The following is a 22605-nucleotide window of genomic DNA, read 5'->3' on the forward strand; positions in this document are numbered from 1 at the left end:
TCAGTATCTTAGGGCATTAGGGAACTGAAAATTAAAACAAGATACCACGGGGGCGTCTGGGTGGCTCAGTGGGCCTCTGCCTTTGGCTCAGGTCATGATCCCAGGATGCTGGGATTGAGCCCCATATCCAGCTCTCTGCTCAGCAGGGAGCCTGCTTCCTTCCCCCCTCTCTCTCTCTCTCTCTGCCTGCCTCTCTCCCTACTTGGGATCTCTATCTGTCGGGTGGATAAATAAAATCCTAAAAAAAAAAAAAGATAAGTGGTTTCTGGGGATTAGGGATATGAGTGAAAGATAAGTAGATAGAGAACAGGAAAGTGTAGGGCAGTGAAAATATTCTGTAGCACACTGTAATGAACTATATACATGATACTATGCCTTTATCAAATCTTCCAGAACATACAACACGAAGAGTGAACTCTAACATAAACTATGTACCACAGGAAATGATAGCATATCAGTAATGATTCAATTTTGACAAAGGTGTCACACTAATGCAAGAAATTACTAACATAGGAAACTATATGTGGAGGAAAAGAATATAAACCAAATTCACAGTTTCTGCTTCATTTTTCTATAACCCAAAACTAGCCTAAAATATAATCTATTAATTAAAAAAACCCCTAATATCCAGTCCCAGCTCCACATGTAAAGAACTTAAGTTATAACGAATAAAAACACTGAACTGACTGAAAAATCAGTAACTCTTCATGGCTCTCTAAGAGAAGACAGGACACAGGGCAAACAAATCACCTGCCCCCAGCACTGGAGAGACAAACACAGGAAGACACGGGAGTTACGACTTAAGTGCAGTAGAGACTCTAGCAGACCCACAACTGAAGGAGAACTAGTGTAGGAAAACCCCAAGCATAGTGGCTCAGTTCCTACAGGCTCAACACAAACTACTCTGACAGTTAAAAACTCCCGGGGAGAAGAGTCATAAAATGCCCCCACCAGATACACCTCCGGGAGCTTGACCAGGTTTTCTCTATAAGTAATAGAGAAAACTTCCCCCACTTGTGTTTGGGCAGGGGCCAGGGAAAATTTGAAGTTGGTAAATGTAGATAATTATTCAGGATGAAATGCTCGGTATTTTGGAAGTTATTATACTATTCCCTCTACTTTAGTGAATGTTTGAAATTTTCCACAGTAATTAAAACAGTGATAGAAAGCTTAAGAAAAAAAAATTGAAAAGAAAAAGAACTAACCAGAGCAAACTGCCTTCCCCTTAACAAAGCCCGGTCTCAAGGGAAACTATTTAACCAGAGTCTAACCTGCTGGGGTGTTAGGAGATCCAATTCACCTGCTGAAAGACCTGCTGGCCAGGTCTGGCCAGTCTAATTTTCTATGGGAAAGAAGAGAAATAGCCAAGTATAGACCATTCTAGGCATCCTGTACTACCTAAAGGAAAGGAAAAAAGCAAATAAGTCAAAACAAAAATTGCTTATGAAGTTCATAGTTCAGAAGAGACTACATTAAAAGACTCTCTAAAATTTCATGAGGCTTAATTAGGATTATAGAATGCTTCCTCTCTCCTCATACTGCAACACCAAAGGTCTATTTATTTTTTTTAAGATTTTATTTATTTATTTGACACACACAGAGAGAATACAAGCAGGCAGAGCAACAAGCAGAAGGAGAAGGAGATGCAGGCTCCCCACGGAGCAGGGAGCCCCACGTGGGGCTTGATCCCAGGGTCCTGGCACCATGACCTGAGCTGAAGGCAGCTATTTAACCAACTGAGACACCCAGGCGCCTGGCAAAAGCCCATTTGTAGCTGGTCCCTTACCCAGTACATCATGTCTGGCTATCAGGAAAAAAAAAAAAAAAGGCAGCATACCAGAAGGGCAAAGAACACAATTTGAAGAGACAGAGCAAGCATCAGAAACAGACCTGGTAAGGATATTGGAATTATCAAACCAGGAATTTAAAACAACTGTAATTAATATTCTGAGTGTTATAATGGATGGAGCAGATAGTATGCAAGAATACACAGGCCATGTGAGTAGAGAAATGGAAATCCTAACAATCCAAAAGAAATGTTAGAGACAACACACTGTGATAGAAATGAAGAACACCAGGGGTGCCTGGGTGGCTCAGTGGGTTAAAGTCTCTGCCTTTGGCCCAGGTCATGGCCCTGGGTCCTGGGATTGAGACCTGAATCGGGCTCTCTGCTCGGCGGGGAGCCTGCTTCCCCCTCTCATTCTGCCTGCCTCTCCGCCTACTTGTGATCTCTGTCTGTCAAATAAACAAATAAAAAATCTTTAAAAAAAGAAGAGATGAGGGGCGCCTGGGTGGCTCAGTGGGGTAAAGCCTCTGCCTTCAGCTCAGGTCATGATCCCAGGGTCCTGGGATCAAGCCCCACATCAGGCTCACTGCTCAGCGGGAAGCCTGCTTCCCTCTCTCTCTCTCTGCCTACTTGTGATCTCTGTCTGTCAAATAAATAAATAAAATCTTTTTTTAAAAAAAAAGAAGAGATGAAGAACATCATTGATGAGCTTGTTAGTAGACTGGACACAGCTGAGGAAAAAAATCTCTGCCCTTGAGAATATCTCAGTAGGAGCCTACAAACTGTTGGGGTCCGTTATCAAAGGAATGAGACTGAGACAAAGTGAAAGTTATGTGAAGCTTTATTCTATGCCAAGCATTGGAAGTCAGACTGACTGGCCAGGGCTGCCTCCGAAGAGAGTGACCCCCTCCTGATCTCACAGGCTGGTTTTATAGGGCATAATGACAGACCCAAGGTACGTGGCTTCTATTGTTAAGGCGTTTACTCCCAGAATCAATACCGGAACCATACCAGGAACTATGAGGGCGTTTATTCCTGGAATGAAGTCCGTGGATGTAAACAACAATATGGCTACCTAGGCAATATGGAGTTGCTCTGGCTAAGCAGGCCCTAATAGTTAAACAGGTTTTAACATTAAATTGGCCCTAATACAAACCTGGGGTGGGGGAAACACCTCAAACCAGAGACAATACAATCAGTAGCAATAGCATCAATGTAGCTCAGGATTGTCTACTAATAAATTCTCTAACTTCCACAAATTTGATGAAAAAGTGGTCCTCAATATATATGCTGAAAAGGAAAGCTATTCAATTTGTTAACTTCCAAGATATTTTATTGGTTTTATTAAAACTGAGTACTGAAATGCAACAGATTCAAACATGAAACAATATTTTTTGTCTTAAAGATAGTGGTAAATTACAAAAAAAGAAAAGAAAGAAAGGCACTATTGGCCAATGGTGCATATTTACTACATAATAAGTTCATATTTTTAATGGCACCAAAATTCTAGACAACCGTAAAAAGAATGTGTGTGTGTGTGTGTGTGTGTGTGTGTGTGTGTGTGTGGTCTTTTTGTTTGTTTGTTTTTAAGATTTTTTTATTGGACAGAGAGAGACAGTGAAAGAAGGAATACAAGCCAAGGGAGTGGGAGAAAGAGAAGCAGCCCTCCTGCTGAGCAGGGAGCCCAATGCAGGGCTCCATCCCAGGACCCTGGGATCATGACCTGAGCAGAAGACAGCCACTTAATCACTTAAACCTGGGTGGCACCTGAGCCACCCAGGTGCCCCTGTGTGTGGTTTTCTGTTGGTAGATAAAACATGCTAATTTACTGGTTATGTTCAAAGGATGGGAAAACGAGTGAAGAATTTGGAATTGGAAAGAGGTATTTATAGTTTAAATTGAAAAATAATGATAAAAGAAATTGTCATTAAAAATCTATAATAAAAGCATATTAAAATCATCTATTTAAAGAAGATACTATTAAAATAGAATGAAAGAGAAAGCCTGGGTTGCTCAGCGGGTTAAGCCTCTGCCTTCAGCTCAGGTTGTGGTCTCAGGGTCTGGGGATCAAGCCCCACATTGGGATCCCTGCTCGGCGGGGAGCCTGCTCCCCCATCTCTCTCTGCCTGCCTCTCTGCCTACTTGTGATCTCTCTCTCTGTGTCAAATAAATAAATAAAATCTTTAAAAAAAGAAAGAGAAAACCTGTCATATACAGAATATAATAAATATATTCAAGGTAAAATATTTTTAAAATTTTAAAATCAAAGGAATGTAAAAATATTTATTAACCAAAGGAAAGGTGAATGGGGGAAGACATTTGATTATATAATACAAAATAGAATTAAGACATAAATCTTGACATTCAGTACTGCTTAATATTAACTGCAAAGAGAGGTTTGGCCAAATTATATAGTATGTAAATTATATCTCAATACAACTGGGGGAAAAAAAAGGTTTCTTTTTGGTATGACCATTAAAGATAGCAAAGAAGAGCACTGCTTGACATCTGAGCACATGCTGGCAGTTGAAAGCCTACATTAATTATCACACCATTTCTGTTTCATTTCTCCATTCTTTTTTCCCCTCTTTTTTAAGATTTTATATATTTATTTTAGAAAGAGAGAGAGAGCACATGAGTGGGGAGAACAGCAGGGAGAGGGGGTTAGAGAGAATCCCAAACAGACTCCAAGCTGGATATGGAGCCTGAATCGGGGCTCCATGCCAAGACTCTGAGATCATGACCAGAGCCAAAATCAAGAGTCACATGCTTAACCCATTGAGCTCCTGGGGTGCCCTCCACTCCATTCTTCTTAAGCATCACAGGACTTCTATTTCTCCAGCTTAGGTTAAATGGGGAAGGATATATGGTGCCTTTGAAGAGAGGCAGCCATCTGAGCTGGGATTACCATTGTGATCTGGTGATTATGTGTCAACAGTATTTAAGAACAACAGTGCCAATTTCATTCTGATTTTCATCGTGTTCTTTATCCACCACCTGAACAGTTGACTCACCTAAACAAATTTTTTTCCATTTCTCTCATTATCATTTTTATGTTTCTGTTAGTCTTCTTTGTTCTTTGGAATGGCTTCTCATTACTAAAGCAATACGTGGCAGACATGGTAGCAAGAGGCTGTTTCCTATGTGGTTTATCACCCTCTGAACATGAGGTTGAAATACAGTGGACCAGGCAGAAGGAACTACCTGTATCACAAGGTATATGGTTGTTTGGACCAGAGTCACATCATTTTGCCTGGGTGATTGCTTCTCGTCATAAAACCAATCTCATCTTGCTTGTACATGTAACATTTTAAGGACTTCAGGGGATATTTCATTATTTAAAGAAGGCAAGACAATCAAGGGGTAAAATTTTCAATTCATGACCTAATTCATTCCCAATTGGTCAATTCAATTGCATCTAAATTCTAGAGAATTTTCTGTGTGTTGAATTCTGCTGGGACTCAGCCTGACTAGTCCATTCTATTCAATTATGTCTACCATGAAATTGTAAGTCTCCCAAACATTTAACTAACAAATATGAGAGAATGAAGATTTATTACCTACTATGATTGACTCTTTTCATCCTTTTTCAGCAATTCTACTTACACTAAAAATCAATTAAATATTATTTGCTCCAGCTCTTTGAAAAATACTGGTGGAATTTTGATCGGAATGGCATTAAAAGTATAGATTGCTCTAGGCAGTATAGACATTTTAACAATATTTATTCTTCCAATCCAAGAGCATGGAACAGTCTTCCATCTTTTTGTGTCTTCTTCAATTTCTTTCATGAGTGTTCTGTAGTTCCTCGAGTACAGGTCCTTTACCTCTTTGGTTAGGTTTACTCCCAGGTATCTTATGGTTCTTCTTGCTATAGTAAATGGAATCTATTCTAATTTCCCTTTCTGTATTTTCATTGTTAGCGTATAAGAAAGCCACTGATTTCTGTACATTGATTTTGTATCCTGCCACGTTACTGAATTGCTATATGAGTTCTAGTAGTTTAGGGGTGGAGTCTTTGGGGTTTTCCATATAAAGAATCATGTCATCTGTGAAGAGAGAGAGTTTGACTTCTTCCTTGCCAATTTGGATACCTTTTATTTCTCTTTGTTGTCTGATTGCCGTTGCTAGAACTTCTAATACTATGTTGAACAAGAGCGGTGAGAGTGGGCATCCTTGTCGTGTTCCTGATCTCAACGGGAAGGCTGCAAGCTTTTTCCCATTGCGGATGATATTTGCTGTGGGTCTTTCATAGATAGATTTTATGAAGTTCAGGAATGTTCCCTCTACCCCTATACTTTGAAGCGTTTTCATCAGGAACGGATGCTGGATTTTGCCAAATGCTTTTTCTGCATCAATTGAGAGGACCATGTGGTTCTTCTCTCTTCTCTTATTGATGTGTTCTATCACACTGATTGATTTGCGAATGTTGAACCAACCTTGCAACCCAGGGATGAATCCCACCTGGTCATGGTGGATAATCTTTTTAATGTGCTGCTGGATCCTGTTTGCTAGGATCTTGTTGAGAATCTTTGCATCCATATTCATCAGTGATATTGGTCTGAAATTCTCCTTTTTGGTAGGGTCTTTGCCTGGTTTGGGGATCAGGGTAATGCTGGCTTCATAAAAAGAGTCTGGAAGTTTTCCTTCTGCTTCAATTTTTTGGAACAGCTTCAGGAGAATTGGTGTTATTTCTTCTTTGAAAGTTTGGTAGAATTCCCCAGGGAATCCGTCAGGTCCTGGGCTCTTGTTTTTTGGGAGGTTTTTGATCACTGCTTCAATCTCATTACTAGATTTCGGTCTATTCAGGTTGTCAATTTCTTCCTGGTTCAATTTTGGGAGTTTGTGGTTTTCCAGGAATGCATCCATTTCATCTAGGTTGCTTAGCTTATTGGTATATAACTGTTGGTAATAATTTCTGAATATTGTTTCTATTTCTTTGGTGTTAGTTGTGATCTCTCCCTTTTCATTCATAATTTTATTAATTTGGGCTTTTTCTCTTTTCTTTTGGATTAGTGTAGCCAATGGTTTATCGATCTTATTGATTCTTTCAAAAAACCAGTTTCTAGTTTCATTGATACGTTCTACTGTATCTCTGGTTTCTACCTCATTGATGTCTGCTCTAATCTTGATTATTTCCCTTCTTGCATGTGGAGTTGGTTTGATTTGTTGTTGATTCTCCAGTTCTTTAAGGTGTAGAGACAGCTGGTGTATTCTGGATTTTCAGAAGAGACCCCGAATTGCTAAGGAAATGTTGAAAAACAAAAACAAAACTGGCGGCATCACGTTACCCGATTTCAAGCTTTACTACAAAGCTGTGATCACCAAGACAGCGTGGTACTGGCATAAAAACAGACACATAGACCAGTGGAATAGAGTGGAGAGCCCAGATATGGACCCTCAACTCTATGGTCAAATAATCTTCGACAAAACAGGAAAAAATATTCAATGGAAAAAAGACAGTCTCTTCAATAAATGGTGCTGGGAAAACTGGACAGCGATATGTAGAAGAATGAAACTCGACCATCCTCTTACACCATACACAAAGATAAACTTGAAATGGATAAAAGACCTCAACGTGAGACAGGAATCTATCAGAATCCTAGAGGAGAACATAGGCAGTAACCTCTTCGATATCAGCCACAGCAACTTCTTTCAAGATGTGTCTCCAAAGGCCAAGGAAACAAAAGCAAAAATGAACTTTTGGGACTTCATCGAGATCAAAAGCTTCTGCACAGCAAAGGAAACAGTCAACAAAACAAAAAGGCAATCCACGGAATGGGAGAAGATATTTGCAAATGACAGTACAGACAAAAGGTTGATATCCAGGATCTATAAAGAACTTCTCAAACTCAACACACACAAAACAGATAATCATATCAAAAAATGGGCAGAAGATATGAACAGACACTTCTCCAATGAAGACATACAAATGGCTATCAGACACATGAAAAAATGTTCATCATCACTAGCCATCAGGGAGATTCAAATTAAAACAACATTGAGATACCACCTGACACCAGTTAGAATGGCCAAAATTAGCAAGACAGGAAACAACGTGTGTTGGAGAGGATGTGGAGAAAGGGGAACCCTCTTACACTGTTGGTGGGAATGCAAGTTAGTGCAGCCACTTTGGAGAACAGTGTGGAGACTCCTGAAGAAATTAAGAATAGAGCTTCCCTATGACCCTGCAATTCCACTGCTGGGTATTTACCCCAAAGATACAGATGTAGTGAAAAGAAGGGCCATCTGTACCCCAATGTTTATTGCAGCAATGGCTGCAGTCGCCAAACTGTGGAAAGAACCAAGATGCTCTTCAATGGATGAATGGATAAGGAAGATGTGGTCCATATACACGATGGAGTATTATGCCTCCATCAGAAAGGATGAATACCCAACTTTTGTAGCAACATGGACGGGATTGGAAGAAATTATGCTGAGCGAAATAAGTCAAGCAGAGAGAGTCAAGTATCATATGGTCTCACTTATTTGTGGAGCATAACAAATAACACGGAGGGCATGGGGAGATGGAGAGGAGAGGGAGTTGAGGGAAGTGGAAGGGGAGATGAACCATGAGAGAGTATGGACTCTGAAAAACAACCAGAGGGTTTTGAAGGGGCGGGGGAGGGGGGTGGGAGGTTGAGGAACCAGGTGGTGGGTAATAGGGAGGGCACGTACTGCATGGAGCACTGGGTGTGATGCCAAAACAATGAACACTGTTATGCTGTAAATAAACAAATAAACGAATAAAAAAATCAATTAAGTACTAACCAAGTTATAGTCCTCAGTCTCCTCCTCTCAATCATCCTTTCCTTATGAATTTATTTTGCCAGCTCAAAAGAAGTCAAAACTTTTCACTAATAAATAATAAGCAAACAAACAAACCTCTACCACAGAAGTTTTGCTACTTCATACTGAGAGTGGGTCAGCAACTGTTCCCTCATTGAAACCTAGGCTCTTTCTTCCATTGTCCTTGCTTAACCACAAAGTAGCCTTGCCATATTGAGTCATAGTTCTGAAAGTCAATCCTTCCTCTTCAAGGTGCCAGCCTGTAAGGTCTACAGTGAGTAAATAGCAGCAGTGGTCTTGGGTTCTGACTGATACTCAAACTCATAAAGCACAATAGCCTTCACAAAACTCCAAGTTCATTACTTTTCATGAAGGTTAAAGATTAGGGAACTACATGCAGAGTGGCCGAAGAGCAATTGTCTCTTGACTCTCAGAACCAGCTTCTGAATATTCCCTAAATTACATAATTTAGAGAATGGCTGAGATTTTATATTGGATTTTTTAAATATTTGTATTCATTTATTTATTTCCATGAGCATGCATGAGAGAGAGAGAGAGAGAGAGAGAGAGAGAGAGAGAGAATGAGTGCAGAAGCCAGGGAAGAGGGAAAGGAAAACAGAGAAGCAGACTCCCTGCTCAGCAGTGAGCCTAACTCAGGACTCCAACCCAGGATCCTGGGATCATGATCTGAGTGGAAGGCAGATGCTTAACCAACTGAGCCACCCAAGTGCCCCTGATATTGGATTAAGTAACATGGAGGCTGACTGGTTACTTTGATAAAAAAAAAAATGTTATAGTGTTATCATGAGGTGAAAACCTGATTAGAGAGGCTTAATGAGAAATAGAGGGGCAGTATAGGCAGAAATGATAGATAACACTCTCAATGAGATGTACAACAGAGGAATGGGCAGAGACTTGAAGCAAAGGGCAAGTCAGAAATAGATTTGAAATGGAAGCATTTGCTGACAGTGATAAACCAGTAGAGTAGGAAAAATAAAATATGCAGAAGGAAGGGGGAAAGCATCATCAGAATGATGTACTTGTGTAGGCAAGAAGTGAGTATTGCACATTGTTGGAGTTCTCAGAATATTTCCAGATTGTTCTCATGTGTCATTATGCTACTTACTGTCATTTCAGGCTTCAGAAGAGATAAATACATGCTAGCAACTCTTTGTTCACAGCTAGTATTTTGAGTTCCTTTTTGAACATTCAGTATTATAATTTGTTGTTAAAATGCTTTAGGGTGAATTTTAATTCAGAGAAATGGGGTAATCCACTAATTGTGTCTCGATTCCATTTTCCTGTTTAAAAATTTTTCCCAAGATTTTAATTGCTCAGAGAGAACTAACAAAATCAAAATCAGTGTAAAGGATCCACAGATTGCTGAGATTTTCTAGGCACTTAGTAGGGAAAAAAATTGTAGCTCACACAACAATGGCACTGTAATCAATGATTTCTGCTGAACTCTTTGCAGAGTATTCACTGGGATTCCAAGTGTGTTTAATATGCAGGAGATGGATGCAATCAGACAAAGAAGGGGAAGGCTTTGCAAATAGGAGGAATGCTCTTCTCTGCTCTGGTTTGTGGTCCCCACTATGCTGATGGTATTTATAGAGTTTTATTTCTCCCATTTGTTCTTGCCTTTGTCATGATGACATTAATACACTTTTAGGAGCCAAGCATCCAGTGATAACCAGAGAGATGTAGCTCATATCATGCATTACTAGGATGACAGCAGAGATATTATTAGCTGAAAATCTGCTCTCTCAGTACAAGACCAATGGTGGTAGGTATTAAGGAGGGCACATATTGCATGGAGCACTGGATGTGGTGCATAAACAGTGAGTCTTGAAGCACTGAAAAAAATAAAATTAAATTAAGATGTTAAATAAAGAAATAAAATTTAAAAGATTAAAATAAAAAATAAAACAATGCAAAACAAAACAAAACATGGAAGCCATTCTTTTCCTTCTCTATGATTGGCTGACCAGCAGTTTTCTTCTTACCTCTAATCAGATTTCTTTAAGTCCAGAGCTATTTAACCATAGCCATATTTCTTATCCTGGACACTCAAATTTGGCCTCTTTTGTTTTTAAGCCCTCTTATGGGAGTAAATAACTGACTGAGAGTTTTACTGATTTTAAGTTAGAACATAAGCAATCTGGCCACAGCTACCAGCATCTAGTATTTAAGGGAAGGATTTGACTCCAGCATTAGGTTCTTTCACTTTCCCATCACCTAGCATAGATTGGCTGCAAGTGGCCACAGCAACGTGCATGTGTCCCAACTTGAAATATGCCTTTCAGGCAACTTTGACTTCCTCAGCACTCTTGCATTCCCAGTGATTTAACGATAATGCTTTCCAACATGTTATTGGTTTCACATATTAACAAAATCCCTCATCTAATTCCAATACATGTTTACCATCTTTTTGAAATTACAATCTTGTTTTACAAATAAAAATGAAATAAAGTACAGTTTGAAATGTATCTCTCAAGATCAAATTCTGCCAAAATAGAATGTCCCGTAATTCATATGATTAGTATGGTTTTGCCATTTCTTTCCTGTGTGGCTCATTTTACAGATGATAGTGTGAGGCCCAGGCAAGCTAATTGATCTCAAGGCCCAGAGGTTATGTAGCATCCTGTCCTAATAGTGCTTCCACACAGCTACCAGGGAAAGTCAGCATGACCAAAAAATGCCATGGGACACGAGGTCTTCTAAATAACCCCACTGTAATTTTTCAAATTGCTGCCAAATGTCTTCTTCAGAACAGCAGCAAATGTCAATGAAGACTCAGGTATCTGTTCAGGGTAGAATTACTGTTCCTCAAACAGCAAGCGAAAAACAGACCAGATGCTCTCTGGTGCTGAAGAGAGGAAGAAAGAAGGGCCACTGATTCTACCTATTATTTTGGAGACAATGTATCTCTTCTTTGAACTAGAAGATCAGTGTGGCATTGGCTTTGCCTAAATAGGCTATTAGTGTGATGACTGAATTTAACAGTAGGTGAGATTCTATTACCATAAAAGTCACAGCGAATACTACCTTGCTACCATCTGAGCAAAACAGCCTGTGACATAAGCCTTTACTGGCAGTGAAAGCCCCTTTACCCTGGCAATGTTTAAATGCTTCACAGAATTCAAAACAGGAGACTAGAGCTTGGATGTCTGGTTGACTTATCTGCATGCTTGTCTAGACATCATCTCATAGAAATAGTAAAACCTATGTGTTTGGAGAAAACTTTGATTTTGTGGTGGGTGCTCCGATGTAAGGATCAAAGAGAAGTTTAGATCATTTGTGTTTTTATCATCTTTATAATTTACATTAAAATGTTCAAGATACTGATGCAAGGGTTGAAGGTAATACATAAGCAGAGGACTCAGTGCTGGTCCAAAGAGGAGAATTAGGATCTTTTGTGTGATCTCTTCAAATGCTTCCTGGACCCAAAAAGGATGGAATCTTACATTTCACCATCAATGAAAATCACAATTACTACTATCCCTTAGTAATCTTTTTCAACCTCCACAGGCTGAGATGAACACTGTTCCTTTTAAAACCATGGTTTAACAGAGAGGAGAGGAGAATACAATAAAACCATACCTCCCTGCCAGCTTCTGATGCCTCATCCCACTGACCTCACTTGAATTTTTCCAGAACACCAAACACTACCTGGTACTTCACGTGATTGTTTCTCTACTGTCTCTCTCTCTCTCCGAGAATGGAAGTGCCAAATGGGCACAAATTTGGTTTTGTTCACTTTTGTGTCTCCAGTAAAACTAGCATATACCCTCTGTGAACATCTGCCAAGTGAACAAATAAAGGCAGAAAAGGTTATTGAGTGCCAAGATAAACACCAAACAACAAAGGCTAGAATTTATAAAGAGAAAAATGGACACTGGTGATTTTCTTTTACATGTTAGACTTCTCTCAGTTTGGTGGAGAATACTGATATGGCTGTGTATATAATATGTATACACATATATGTCAATTATAATCTTGGAGAGGCTTACAGTGTGAGAATAAATATACATCAAAGGAGAGGAAAAGGAAGATACACAAATACTAGACAAGTGATATGAAAAGAAAAGAAAAGGCTATCTGCATCCAAATCCATTTTCTGCCCAACTCTTTTGCTTTCCAAGACACTATGTTTTACTAACCATCTCCTTAACTTCCTGTGGGTGGAGACCCTTGTTTATCATTCCGATATGCAGGTCACTATAGTAATTGTGGTTCCTTGGCTTCTGGAATTTATAAACTCCCACCTCTTCACTAGTGCTTTGGTGTTCCATCTTCTCTATTGCTATAAAGCCAAACTCTGTGATCGTCTTTCTTGCCATCAGTCCTGGCCTACAGAAGAAAGTCTCTACACTACAAAATGGTACCAGTACCCCTTTCACGAGTGGTGTTCCTGATGACTTTGGTAAATGAATGTGCCCTCTGGGCATTCTTACAGATATAATCTTCCAACGAGTGGTCTGGTCTCACATAATATATTCCCTCCTGCAAAGTCACTTTTCTGAGCCATTTTGACCCCTTCTAGAACTGTATTCCAGGGAAACTCAGGCATTCCCACTTTGTTCAGTGTGGACAATCATTCTCTCCAGGGTTTTAAGGGCCACTCTAGTGGTGAACTTGTCCTATTTTCTGGGACTTCACTGGTTGTTAAACTCTAAACTGGGAAAGTGTCCCCAAGTCTGTGAACTCTTGTTTACCCAGCCTCAAGTTCTGTCCCTCTCTGCCCTGACACCCTTAAGCAAGCACCATCATATTCCTGCTGGTACATATTAGCTCATTCCTGCACCTCCTTTGGAATGCTCATGTCCAATGACTAAGGTTCTTGATTAGTTTCAAAACATGCTTATTCTTTCTTGTTCATGCAATCCTTGTTTCCCACTTATCTGTACACTCTTTCTACTTCTGATTTAGTCTGACTCCAAAAGCATTGTAAAGTAGAACAAAGAGGTGGAAGAAAATCATGCTCTATTTTTAATAACCAGTTGACAAGGAAGACTCAATGAGTCAATGAGTCAAAGAAACATAATGCATCCATTAATATATGGAGATAGCTTGCTTAAAATGGATAGAGTTACTATTTGTTTTATTTTAAAGGGGAGACATATCTTGAAAGATATGGGAGACTTCATCAAATGAAAAGATAGAAAGCTGATGTAGTTGTCGTTTTTTTTTTTTAAATATATTCACTTTAATTACATTCATTTATCTGGAAGGAAAATCCTTACCCTTTTAGATGAAATGAAATATCATCTTTTTTTTCTTTTCAGCATAACAGTATTCATTGTTTTTGCACCACACCCAGTGCTCCATGCAATACGTGCCCTCCCTATTACCCACCACCGTGTTCCCCCAACCTCCCAACCCCTGCCCCTTCAAAACCCTCAGGTTGTTTTTCAGAGTCCATACTCTCTCATGGTTCACCTCCCCTTCCAATTTCCCTCAACTCCCTTCTCCTCTCCATCTCCCCATGTCCTCCATGTTTTTTGTTATGCTCCACAAATAAGTGAAACCATATGATACTTGATTCTCTTTGCTTGACTTATTTCGCTCAGCATAATCTCTTCCAGTCCCGTCCATGTTGCTACAAAAGTTGGGTATTCATCCTTTCTGACAGAGGCATAATACTCCGTTGTGTATATGGACCACATCTTCCTTATCCATTTGTCCCTCGAAGGGCATCTTGATTCTTTCCACAGTTTGGCGACCGTGCCATTGCTGCTATAAACATTGGGGTAAAGATGACTCTTCTTTTCACTATATCTGTATCTTTGGGGTAAATACCGAGCAGTCTTTTATTTTGTTAAGGTGGTGTGTGCTGTTGGTGGATGTGCAGATGTGGAATCATCCTTGCACCCCCGGAATAAATCCCACTGATCATGTTGTCTGATTCTCCTGATGGATTGTTGAATTGATGTTGCTGATAATTTGTTGAGGATTTTTGCATCTCTGTTCATGAGGGATATTGGCCTTTCCTTTTCTTTTAGCATCCTTTTCTTGTTTTGGTAGCAGAGTACTGCTGCCTTCATGAAATGAGTTTGGACATATGCCCTTCTCTCCTTTTTTAAAAAGAGTTTGGGAAGGGTTGGTATTAATTCTTCTACTGTCTGGTTGAACTCCTCAGTGAAGCTCTCTGGTCTTGGGCATCTGTTTCCTGGAGGAGGTTATGCACACTGCATAACCTCCATAATCCTGGGAGAATTTGATTATTGAATCAATCTTTTACGAGTCATCAGTCTGTCCAGATTTTTTTTTTCCCTTCATGGTTCATTCTAAGTTTTTGTTAGGAACTTACCCATTTTTTTCTCGGTTGTCCAAGGTATTGGCCTCTACTTGTTCATAGTTCTCTGTAACAATCCTTTGTATTTTTGTGATATTTCTTGTAATAGCTCAAGTTTCTTTCTTTTTTTTAAGTTTTTCACATTTTTAATTTAAATTCAGTTAGCCAAGGTATGATTTTTGATGTAATGATCAATGATTCATGACTTGCATGTAACACCCAGGGCTCATCACCACATGTCCCCTCCTTAACACCCATCACCCAATTACCTGCCCCCCAACCTACCTCTCCTCCAGTTTGTTTCCTATGATTAAGAGTCTCTCATGGTTTCTCTCCTTCTCTGATTTCTTCCCATTCAGTTTCTCCCCCTCCCCCTGTGGTTCTCCACACTTCCTTGTGTTTCACATATGAGTGACACCATATGATTATTGTCATTCTCTGCTTGACTGATTTCATTTAGCATAACCCCTTCCAATTTCATCCATTTTGATGTGAATGGTGGGTATTCATCCCTTCTGATGGCTGAGTAAAATTCTATGGTATGTATGTACCATGTCTTCTTTATCCATTCCTCTGTTGAAGGACATCTCAGCTTATTCCACAGTTCAGCTCTTTGGACATTACTGCTATGAACATTGGGGAGTACGTGCCTCTTCATTTCACTGCACCTGTATCTTTGGGGTAAATATCCAGGAGTTCAATTGCTAGGTCGTAGGGCACCTCTATTTTTAACTTTTTGAGGAAACTTTATGCTGTTTTCCAGAGTGACAGTACCAGCTTGCATTCCCACCAACAGTGTAAGAGGGTTCCCCTTTCTCCACATCTTCAACAACAGTTGTTATTTCCTGTCATGTTTAGCCATTTTAACCGCTGGAATGTGGTAGCTCATTGTGGTTTTGAATTCCCTGATGAATATTGATATGGAGCATTTTTTCATTGACTATAGGCCATTTGTGTGTCTTCTTTGGAGAAGTGTCTCTTCCTGTCTTCTGCCCATTTCTTGAGTGGTTTCTTTGTTTCTTGGGTGTTGAGTTTGAGCACTTCTTTGTAGATCTTGGATACCACACCTTTAACTGTCATGCCATTTGCAAATATCTTCTCCCATTATGTAGGTTGCCTTTTAGTTTTGTTAATTGTTTCCTTTGATGTGCAGAAGCTTTTTACCTTGATGAAGTCCTAATAGTTCATTTTTGCTTTTATTTCCCTGGCCTTTAGAAATATGTCTTGCAAGAAGTTGCAGTGCCCTAGATTGAAGAGGTTGTTGTCTGTGTTCTCCTCTAGGATCTTCAGGTGAGACAGGAATCAATTTTCTTTCCTCGTATTTGAGCCCTCTCATTTTCTAGCTAAAATTTGTCAGTTTGGTTTAACTTTCCAAAAAAGGTAGCTCATATTTTCATTGATCTTTTGTCTTTTTAGTCTCCATTGGATTTATTTCCACTTTCCTCTTTCTTATTTCCTTCTATTTACCAATTTGGGGCTTTGCTTGTTTTGTTTGTTTTCACTTTTTTCCCGTGTATATTAGGTTGGTTATTGGAGATCTTTCAATGGATTGATGAGGACATGAATTTCTATGAACTTCCCCCTTAGAGCTACTTTGGCTGCATCCCATAACTTTTCATAGGTTCTCTTTTTCATTTGTCTCAAGGTACTTCCAAGTTTTCTTTTGATTTCTCATTTGGCTCTTGGTTGTTTACTAGCATGTTGTTGAATATTTGTTGTTGGACAAGATTTGAACCACTTTTTGTGAAGGGAGCATTCAGTTTAAAAGTTAGCTTCCTGAGGTATTTTCTGAGGGGAGACCATGATTTCCATGGGGACAGAGGAAGGTTTTGTGAGACTGGGGTGGGGGGAGGTGGTCAACCCTTGTTAAAATTATTGAATATAGAATTACTACCAGGGGTACCTGCGTGGCTCAGTGGGTTAAAGCCTCTGCCTTCAGCTCAGGTCATGATCTCAGAGTACTGGGATCGAGTCCTGCATCGGGGGTCTCTGCTCAGCAGGGAGCCTGCTTCTCCATCTCTCTCTCTCTGCCTGCCTCTCTGCCTACTTGTGATCTCTGTCTCTCAAATAAATAAATAAAAATCTTTAAAAAAAAAGAATTACTACCATGCCAGCTGTGTTCCACTGTTCACACTTTAACCCTGATGGACTTATACTTCCTTAGAAATATCTTCCAAGAGATGCAGGGTAGCCTTCTCTAACAGAAAGGTGCCATGTAGGTTCAGGACATGGCCCCAAGTCATACACCAGGAAGAATGGTAAATTGGGGGATCAGAACCCAACTTTCTGTTGAAAGTGAAAGAAACAGGGCATGGTGAGTTTCATGACAATAGCCAAGGTCCCAAGTGAACAACTAGGTGTTCGTGGTGGGTGGGGAAGTGGGGCCTGTGCTCTGCCTCATCAGAACTTGTGGAATTCAGGGACATCCTCCTGTCTGTTGAGTTGTGTGGAGCCAGATAGCAGTCTCTGGCCATGCGCAAGGGTCACACTAGACTGCCACCAGAGGGGCAGTGTGTGGTGGGAGCCAGTGCTCAGTTTCCATGAACACCGATTCGGATCTGGTGACTGTGATTCCTAGCAGCAGCATGGGGAGAGGAGGGCAGTGGTGGTGCACAATTCCTAGGGTTTTGATCAGCACTAAACTGGAGTCCACTGAAGTGAACCATGCCTGGCACAGAAGACACCCAATCACTGTAGCTGTGGGCACTGTGTCCATGGCACTTTCATGCCAGGGGCTCCCATGCTTCTGCCTTCTATTTTTCAACATCTTCATGGTCATGAACCTCTGCTCTTGCCTCATGGCCCCCTGGGGTATTGCCCTCTCTCCATTTGGCCCTCATCCTCTGCCTTGTGCAAGCCAATGCCAGGGTAGTCTTCACAAGAGGCAGCTCTGTCAGTTCTCTGATGGAATACTTCCATTGGTCCCATGAGGTGAGGACAATGCCCTGCCCTGGAAGGAGGGTGCAGGTTCCCAATCAGGAGAGCCTCTTCTTCCTTTTCAGCCTGGTCTTCCCTCCCCCAAGGCCTTCACAGGAAAGCTGTCCTACTTCCTCAGGTGACAGCTCTGATGTTAAAAACTCGTATTGTTTTGTGTTTCCCCATGCCTGAGTTCATCCATGACATGTCTTTCAAACCTCTCAGTGGGTTTTCAGCAGTCCTGGAGGGCTGTCTGCTCAAAGAGGGGATTACCCTGGAGGGCCAACCTTCCCTGCCACCGCCCTCTGCATGTCCCTGAGCCCTGGAGCCAGCTGCCCCACTGAGTGCTAAGGGACACGAGCCAGCCCATCCTGAGCCCAGGCTGTGTCAGAGTATAGACTGATGTGTGCCAGGAGCGGTGGGCAGGTGGCATGGGCCACAGACAGGTAGTTTCTCTTTCTTATTCCTTCCTGCCTCTTCCTCCCAGAGGTAGCTCAGAGCAGACTCCATATGCCATATCATGAGATCCCTTGACCTGTGCCTCCAGCATTCTGCTGGTGAGCTTGGTAGCTTCCTGTTGCTTCTTTCTCCCATACCCAAATCCATGGCAGTTCCTGGATCAGGGGAGAGATTGTACCCTTGTCTGCACTTGAGCCTCTTCCTATCCTGCACTGTGCCCATCCACCTATGTGTCTTCCATGGATGTGCTTGGAAGCAAGCTCATCCACAAGAAAATTAGTAGCCAAATGGATCCAAGTAATGACCACTGAATTAGTGATCCAGGATAGAAAAAAAAAAACAGCTCTGAAACCTGTCTCATGCTCTGTCACCATCTCATACTACAACAGAAACAGTAATAGCTTTCTGGATTATGACATGGCATCTTTCTCTACTTATACTCTCTTGAATGCATAGGTGCTGATGCTGGATGAAAAGGGACCATGGCTCCTCTGGGCTAGGATTAACAGGTAAAACTTAAGAATTTAGTGAAATTTGAATTTGAGGCATAGAATAAATAAATATTGATGAGAAAAAATTGATGAGAATATATGTCCTACCAAGTAGGACATATAAACATAGTGTATCAGAGATTTTTCAAATAGTTTACTGAAAGAAAAATCTTTTTTATCATTTCTTTTAATTCCAGTCAAGTTAGCATACAATGTTGTATTACTTTCAGGTGTACAATAGCATGAGTGAGTAATTCGATGTATTACTCACTGCTCATCAAGAAAAGTGTACCCTTAATCCCCTTCATCTATTTCACTCAACCCTCCATTCACTTCCCCTTTGGTAACCATCAGTTTGTTCTCTGTTGTTAAGAATCTGTATTTTGGGGGCACCTGGGTGGCTCAGTGGGTTAAAGCCTCTGCCTTCGGCTCAGGTCATGATCCCAGGGTCCTGAGATTGAGCACTGCATCGGGCTCTCTGCTCAGCAGGGAGCCTGCTTCCTCCTCTCTGCCTGCTTCTCTGTCTTCTTGTCATCTCTGTCTCTGTCTGTCAAATAAATAAATAAATAAATAAATAAATCTTAAAAAAAAGAATCTGTATTTTGGTATTTTTTATTTATGTATGTTTGTTTCCTCAATTCTACATGAGTGACATCATATGATATTGTTTTTCTCTGACTGACTGGTTTCACTTAGGATAATCCTCTCTAGATCCATCCATGTGGTTGCAAATGACGAGATTTCATTCTTTTTGTGGCTGAGTAATATTCCACTGTGAGTGTGTATGTGTGTGTTTGTGTGTGTGTTCACATCTCTCATCTCATTTTGCACTTTATCAATGGACACTTGGATTGCTTCCATATTGTGATCTTGTAAATAATGCTGCAAGAAACATAGGGGTGCACGTATCCTTTGTGTTACTGTTGTCATATGCTTTGCACCTTCTAGCTGTCAGAATTCGAATACATAGGATTTTATCTTGTACACGTTCTTGTTAGGATAGAAATTTGAGGCAGATTTTATCCACATAGCCTGAAAAATACCTCTGAAGCAAACTTCCATCTTCTACATCTACCCAATTGGTTCATTTACAAACTCTGCACACATACAACTCAGCCTCTGATCAGGCTTGTCATCCCATGCATGCTACCCACAAGAAAAAAAGTTAAATAAAAATAAAAGTCACAACTCTGTGTCCTACTTAAGCTGAATATCCAATTATAAATTGGTACATCAAACTGTCTAAATAAGATGTTTTAGCAATCTTGTTAAAAAAATTCTTGGGCAAAATATATCTAATTTTTAAAAATACCCCAATATTTTTTTTAGACACTTGTACTATACAACTTATAGGAACCCTGGAATAGGTTTACAAGGTTTTAATCAAGGTATTTACATACCAAGTGATGCAAAGAAAAAAAAAAAGAAATCTGATTTCCAATGACATTTTAAAATGTACTAATGCATCAAAGATTTGTATGAAATTAAAATTAAGACTTTTTCTGTATAGTAATTTGTATAATTTTAATTTTACATAGTAGCCAACCTTGGAAGTGTCAGTCTTAAACATTCTTATCAATCCATGGCATTCAATGCAGTGGAGTGTGTTAAGTGTTACTTCAAATAATTACATTGCTGCTACTTCTATGGTGAAGCATGCTTTTTAAACACTGTATTCAATATTTACAATGTATATCATGTCACTTTATATAAAAGCACAAGTATGATTGTCTGACTTTAGTACAAACACCATACTTGGAATTTCCCCCCAAAATGAAATGTAATTTACTACAGTTTTAATAATCAACACTTTTTAAAGGTTTAAAAACATGTCTTAATGTGGACCACCAACATTCGCTCAAGTAACTCAGATAATGCTGTTCCTTATTTAGTTTGTAAAATTCCTTTATCAGTCTGGCTTCAGTTTCTTTAGGCATAAAGTATCTCCTCCAAAGCAACTCCAAAATCATGCAATTTCTTCTCAATATCACACTTTTTTCTGCTGACTTCAGATGTGGTCCACCTCAGGGGAAGGGAGGGGAGTATCAAGGTTCAGGATGAACTTATATGTGATTCCCAGTTTTCCACGATCCTCCCCCTTTTTTTGCTCTTTTAAAAACCCAGTGAGTTAAAATACTGAACAGCAAGATAAAAATGGAAGAGTATCTAAGAATCAAAATGTATTCTCCATTTCTCCTATTATATCAAAATTTGTAGTCAGAATTGTCTTTATTGACTTTATTTTAGTTTTTGTACACAAAGAAAAATCATGTTCATATCCATCATGAACAAAAACTTAAAAAGGCAGAACTAGAAGACATGTGTCCCTCACCAAAGCAAAGCTGTGCTAAAAGTTCCAAACATTTCAATTTTTAAAATAAATATTTTCATTTTCCAAGGTCTACTTTCATGTCTTCAGAGTGTCACAGGAAACTGAAGCTATCATGAATTACAATTTTGTTTAGAGTCCCAGCTCACTGTGTTTGGTAACTTGCCATACCATATCCAGCTTGGTTAGGAGGAGGTATTACAGGGGGAGGAGCTTGTCCTTGGGGAGGCTGAGCACCAAATCCACCCATCCAAGCAGCAGAAGGTGATTGATCTACTCCAAATCCTTGCTGGTTCATGGTTGCCCGTATACTCCGTAAGGTGGTACTTGCCACCTGTTTACCATATACTGTCCATACTGTTGTGGGTTTCCATAAACCTGACTCCACTGCCCCCACTGACTATAGTCAACCTGTTAGAAGTTTTTAGTCCACTTTCGTGGGTTGAAAATCTGACAAATGAATAGCTTTTCTCTGGAAAAACTCTTATTTCCATAATTTGTCCAAATGGTGAGAAAGTCTGTCTCATAAGCTGATCTGTTAACCCAGAGGCAATTCCTCCACAGTACACAGTACAATTTTTTGGACTTGACTGGTTTACTACATCTTCAAATCTCAACTGCTTAGTGTTATTTTCTTGTGTACTTTTAGGTGCAAATGGTTTACTTGTGGCCCAGTTAGTTCTGATCTGACGACCACCCAACCACTGACCTCCCATAGGCACAATTGCATTTTCTGCATCCAGTTTGTTACAAAAAGATACAAAACCATAGCCTTTGGATTTTCCAGTTGCCATGTCTTTAACTACTTGGGCATCTGATATTTTACCAAAGGTGGCAAATGCTGATTTGACATCTTCTGTTGTAATTTCTGGACTCAAATCCCCAACAAACACATGGAAGTGATTGGAAGTATCTTTTTTCTGGCTACTTGGTGTTGTTGCCCAGTTTACTTTGACCTCCTTTCCCAAAATTTTTCTCCTATTTATAGCAGCTAATGCAGCAGCTGCATCTCTGTGTTCATAAAATTCCACAAAGCAATATGGGTCATTGCTTGTATGCTCTGTTATCATTTTACAGCTTTTACAGTGTCTGATCTGACTGAATAACTGAAGGATAAGGACTTCTGTCACATCTCTGGAAAGGTTACCTATGTATCTAGGCTATAAACACCATATTGTTTTCTGATGATAGAACCATATGTCTTAGCTTGTGTGTGTAGAGTCTGGGGCTGCCCGTCATCTTCCATCATGATGGGTGCGATGGAGCAATCCTGTTTTTGTATGCTTTGGGGAAATACCCTGTTAGTGTGGTTGATGGATCCTAGGGTAGCTCTACTTTGAATGTCTTGAGGCCCCTCCATACTGTTTTCCAGAGCAGCTGCAGAAGGTCACTTTTCAACCAACAGCACCTGTTGTTCTTTGTGCTGTCAATGGGAGCCATTCTGACAGTATGTGCTAAAATCTCATCATACTTCTGATTTGAATTTTCCTGAGCTTGGGGGATGGTGAACATCTTTTCATGGGACCAATGGCTATCA

General features: G+C 40.1%; 1 pseudogene; it reads right to left on the bottom strand.

Moving 5' to 3' along the window:
* Nucleotides 1-21144: 21144 nt before the first annotated feature.
* On the bottom strand, nt 21145-22285 carry LOC123941876 (annotated as a pseudogene).
* Between the last annotated feature and the right edge of the window lie 320 nt (nt 22286-22605).

The sequence above is a fragment of the Meles meles genome, chromosome 1 (assembly GCF_922984935.1).
Source record: "Meles meles chromosome 1, mMelMel3.1 paternal haplotype, whole genome shotgun sequence".
Taxonomy (NCBI): domain Eukaryota; kingdom Metazoa; phylum Chordata; class Mammalia; order Carnivora; family Mustelidae; genus Meles; species Meles meles.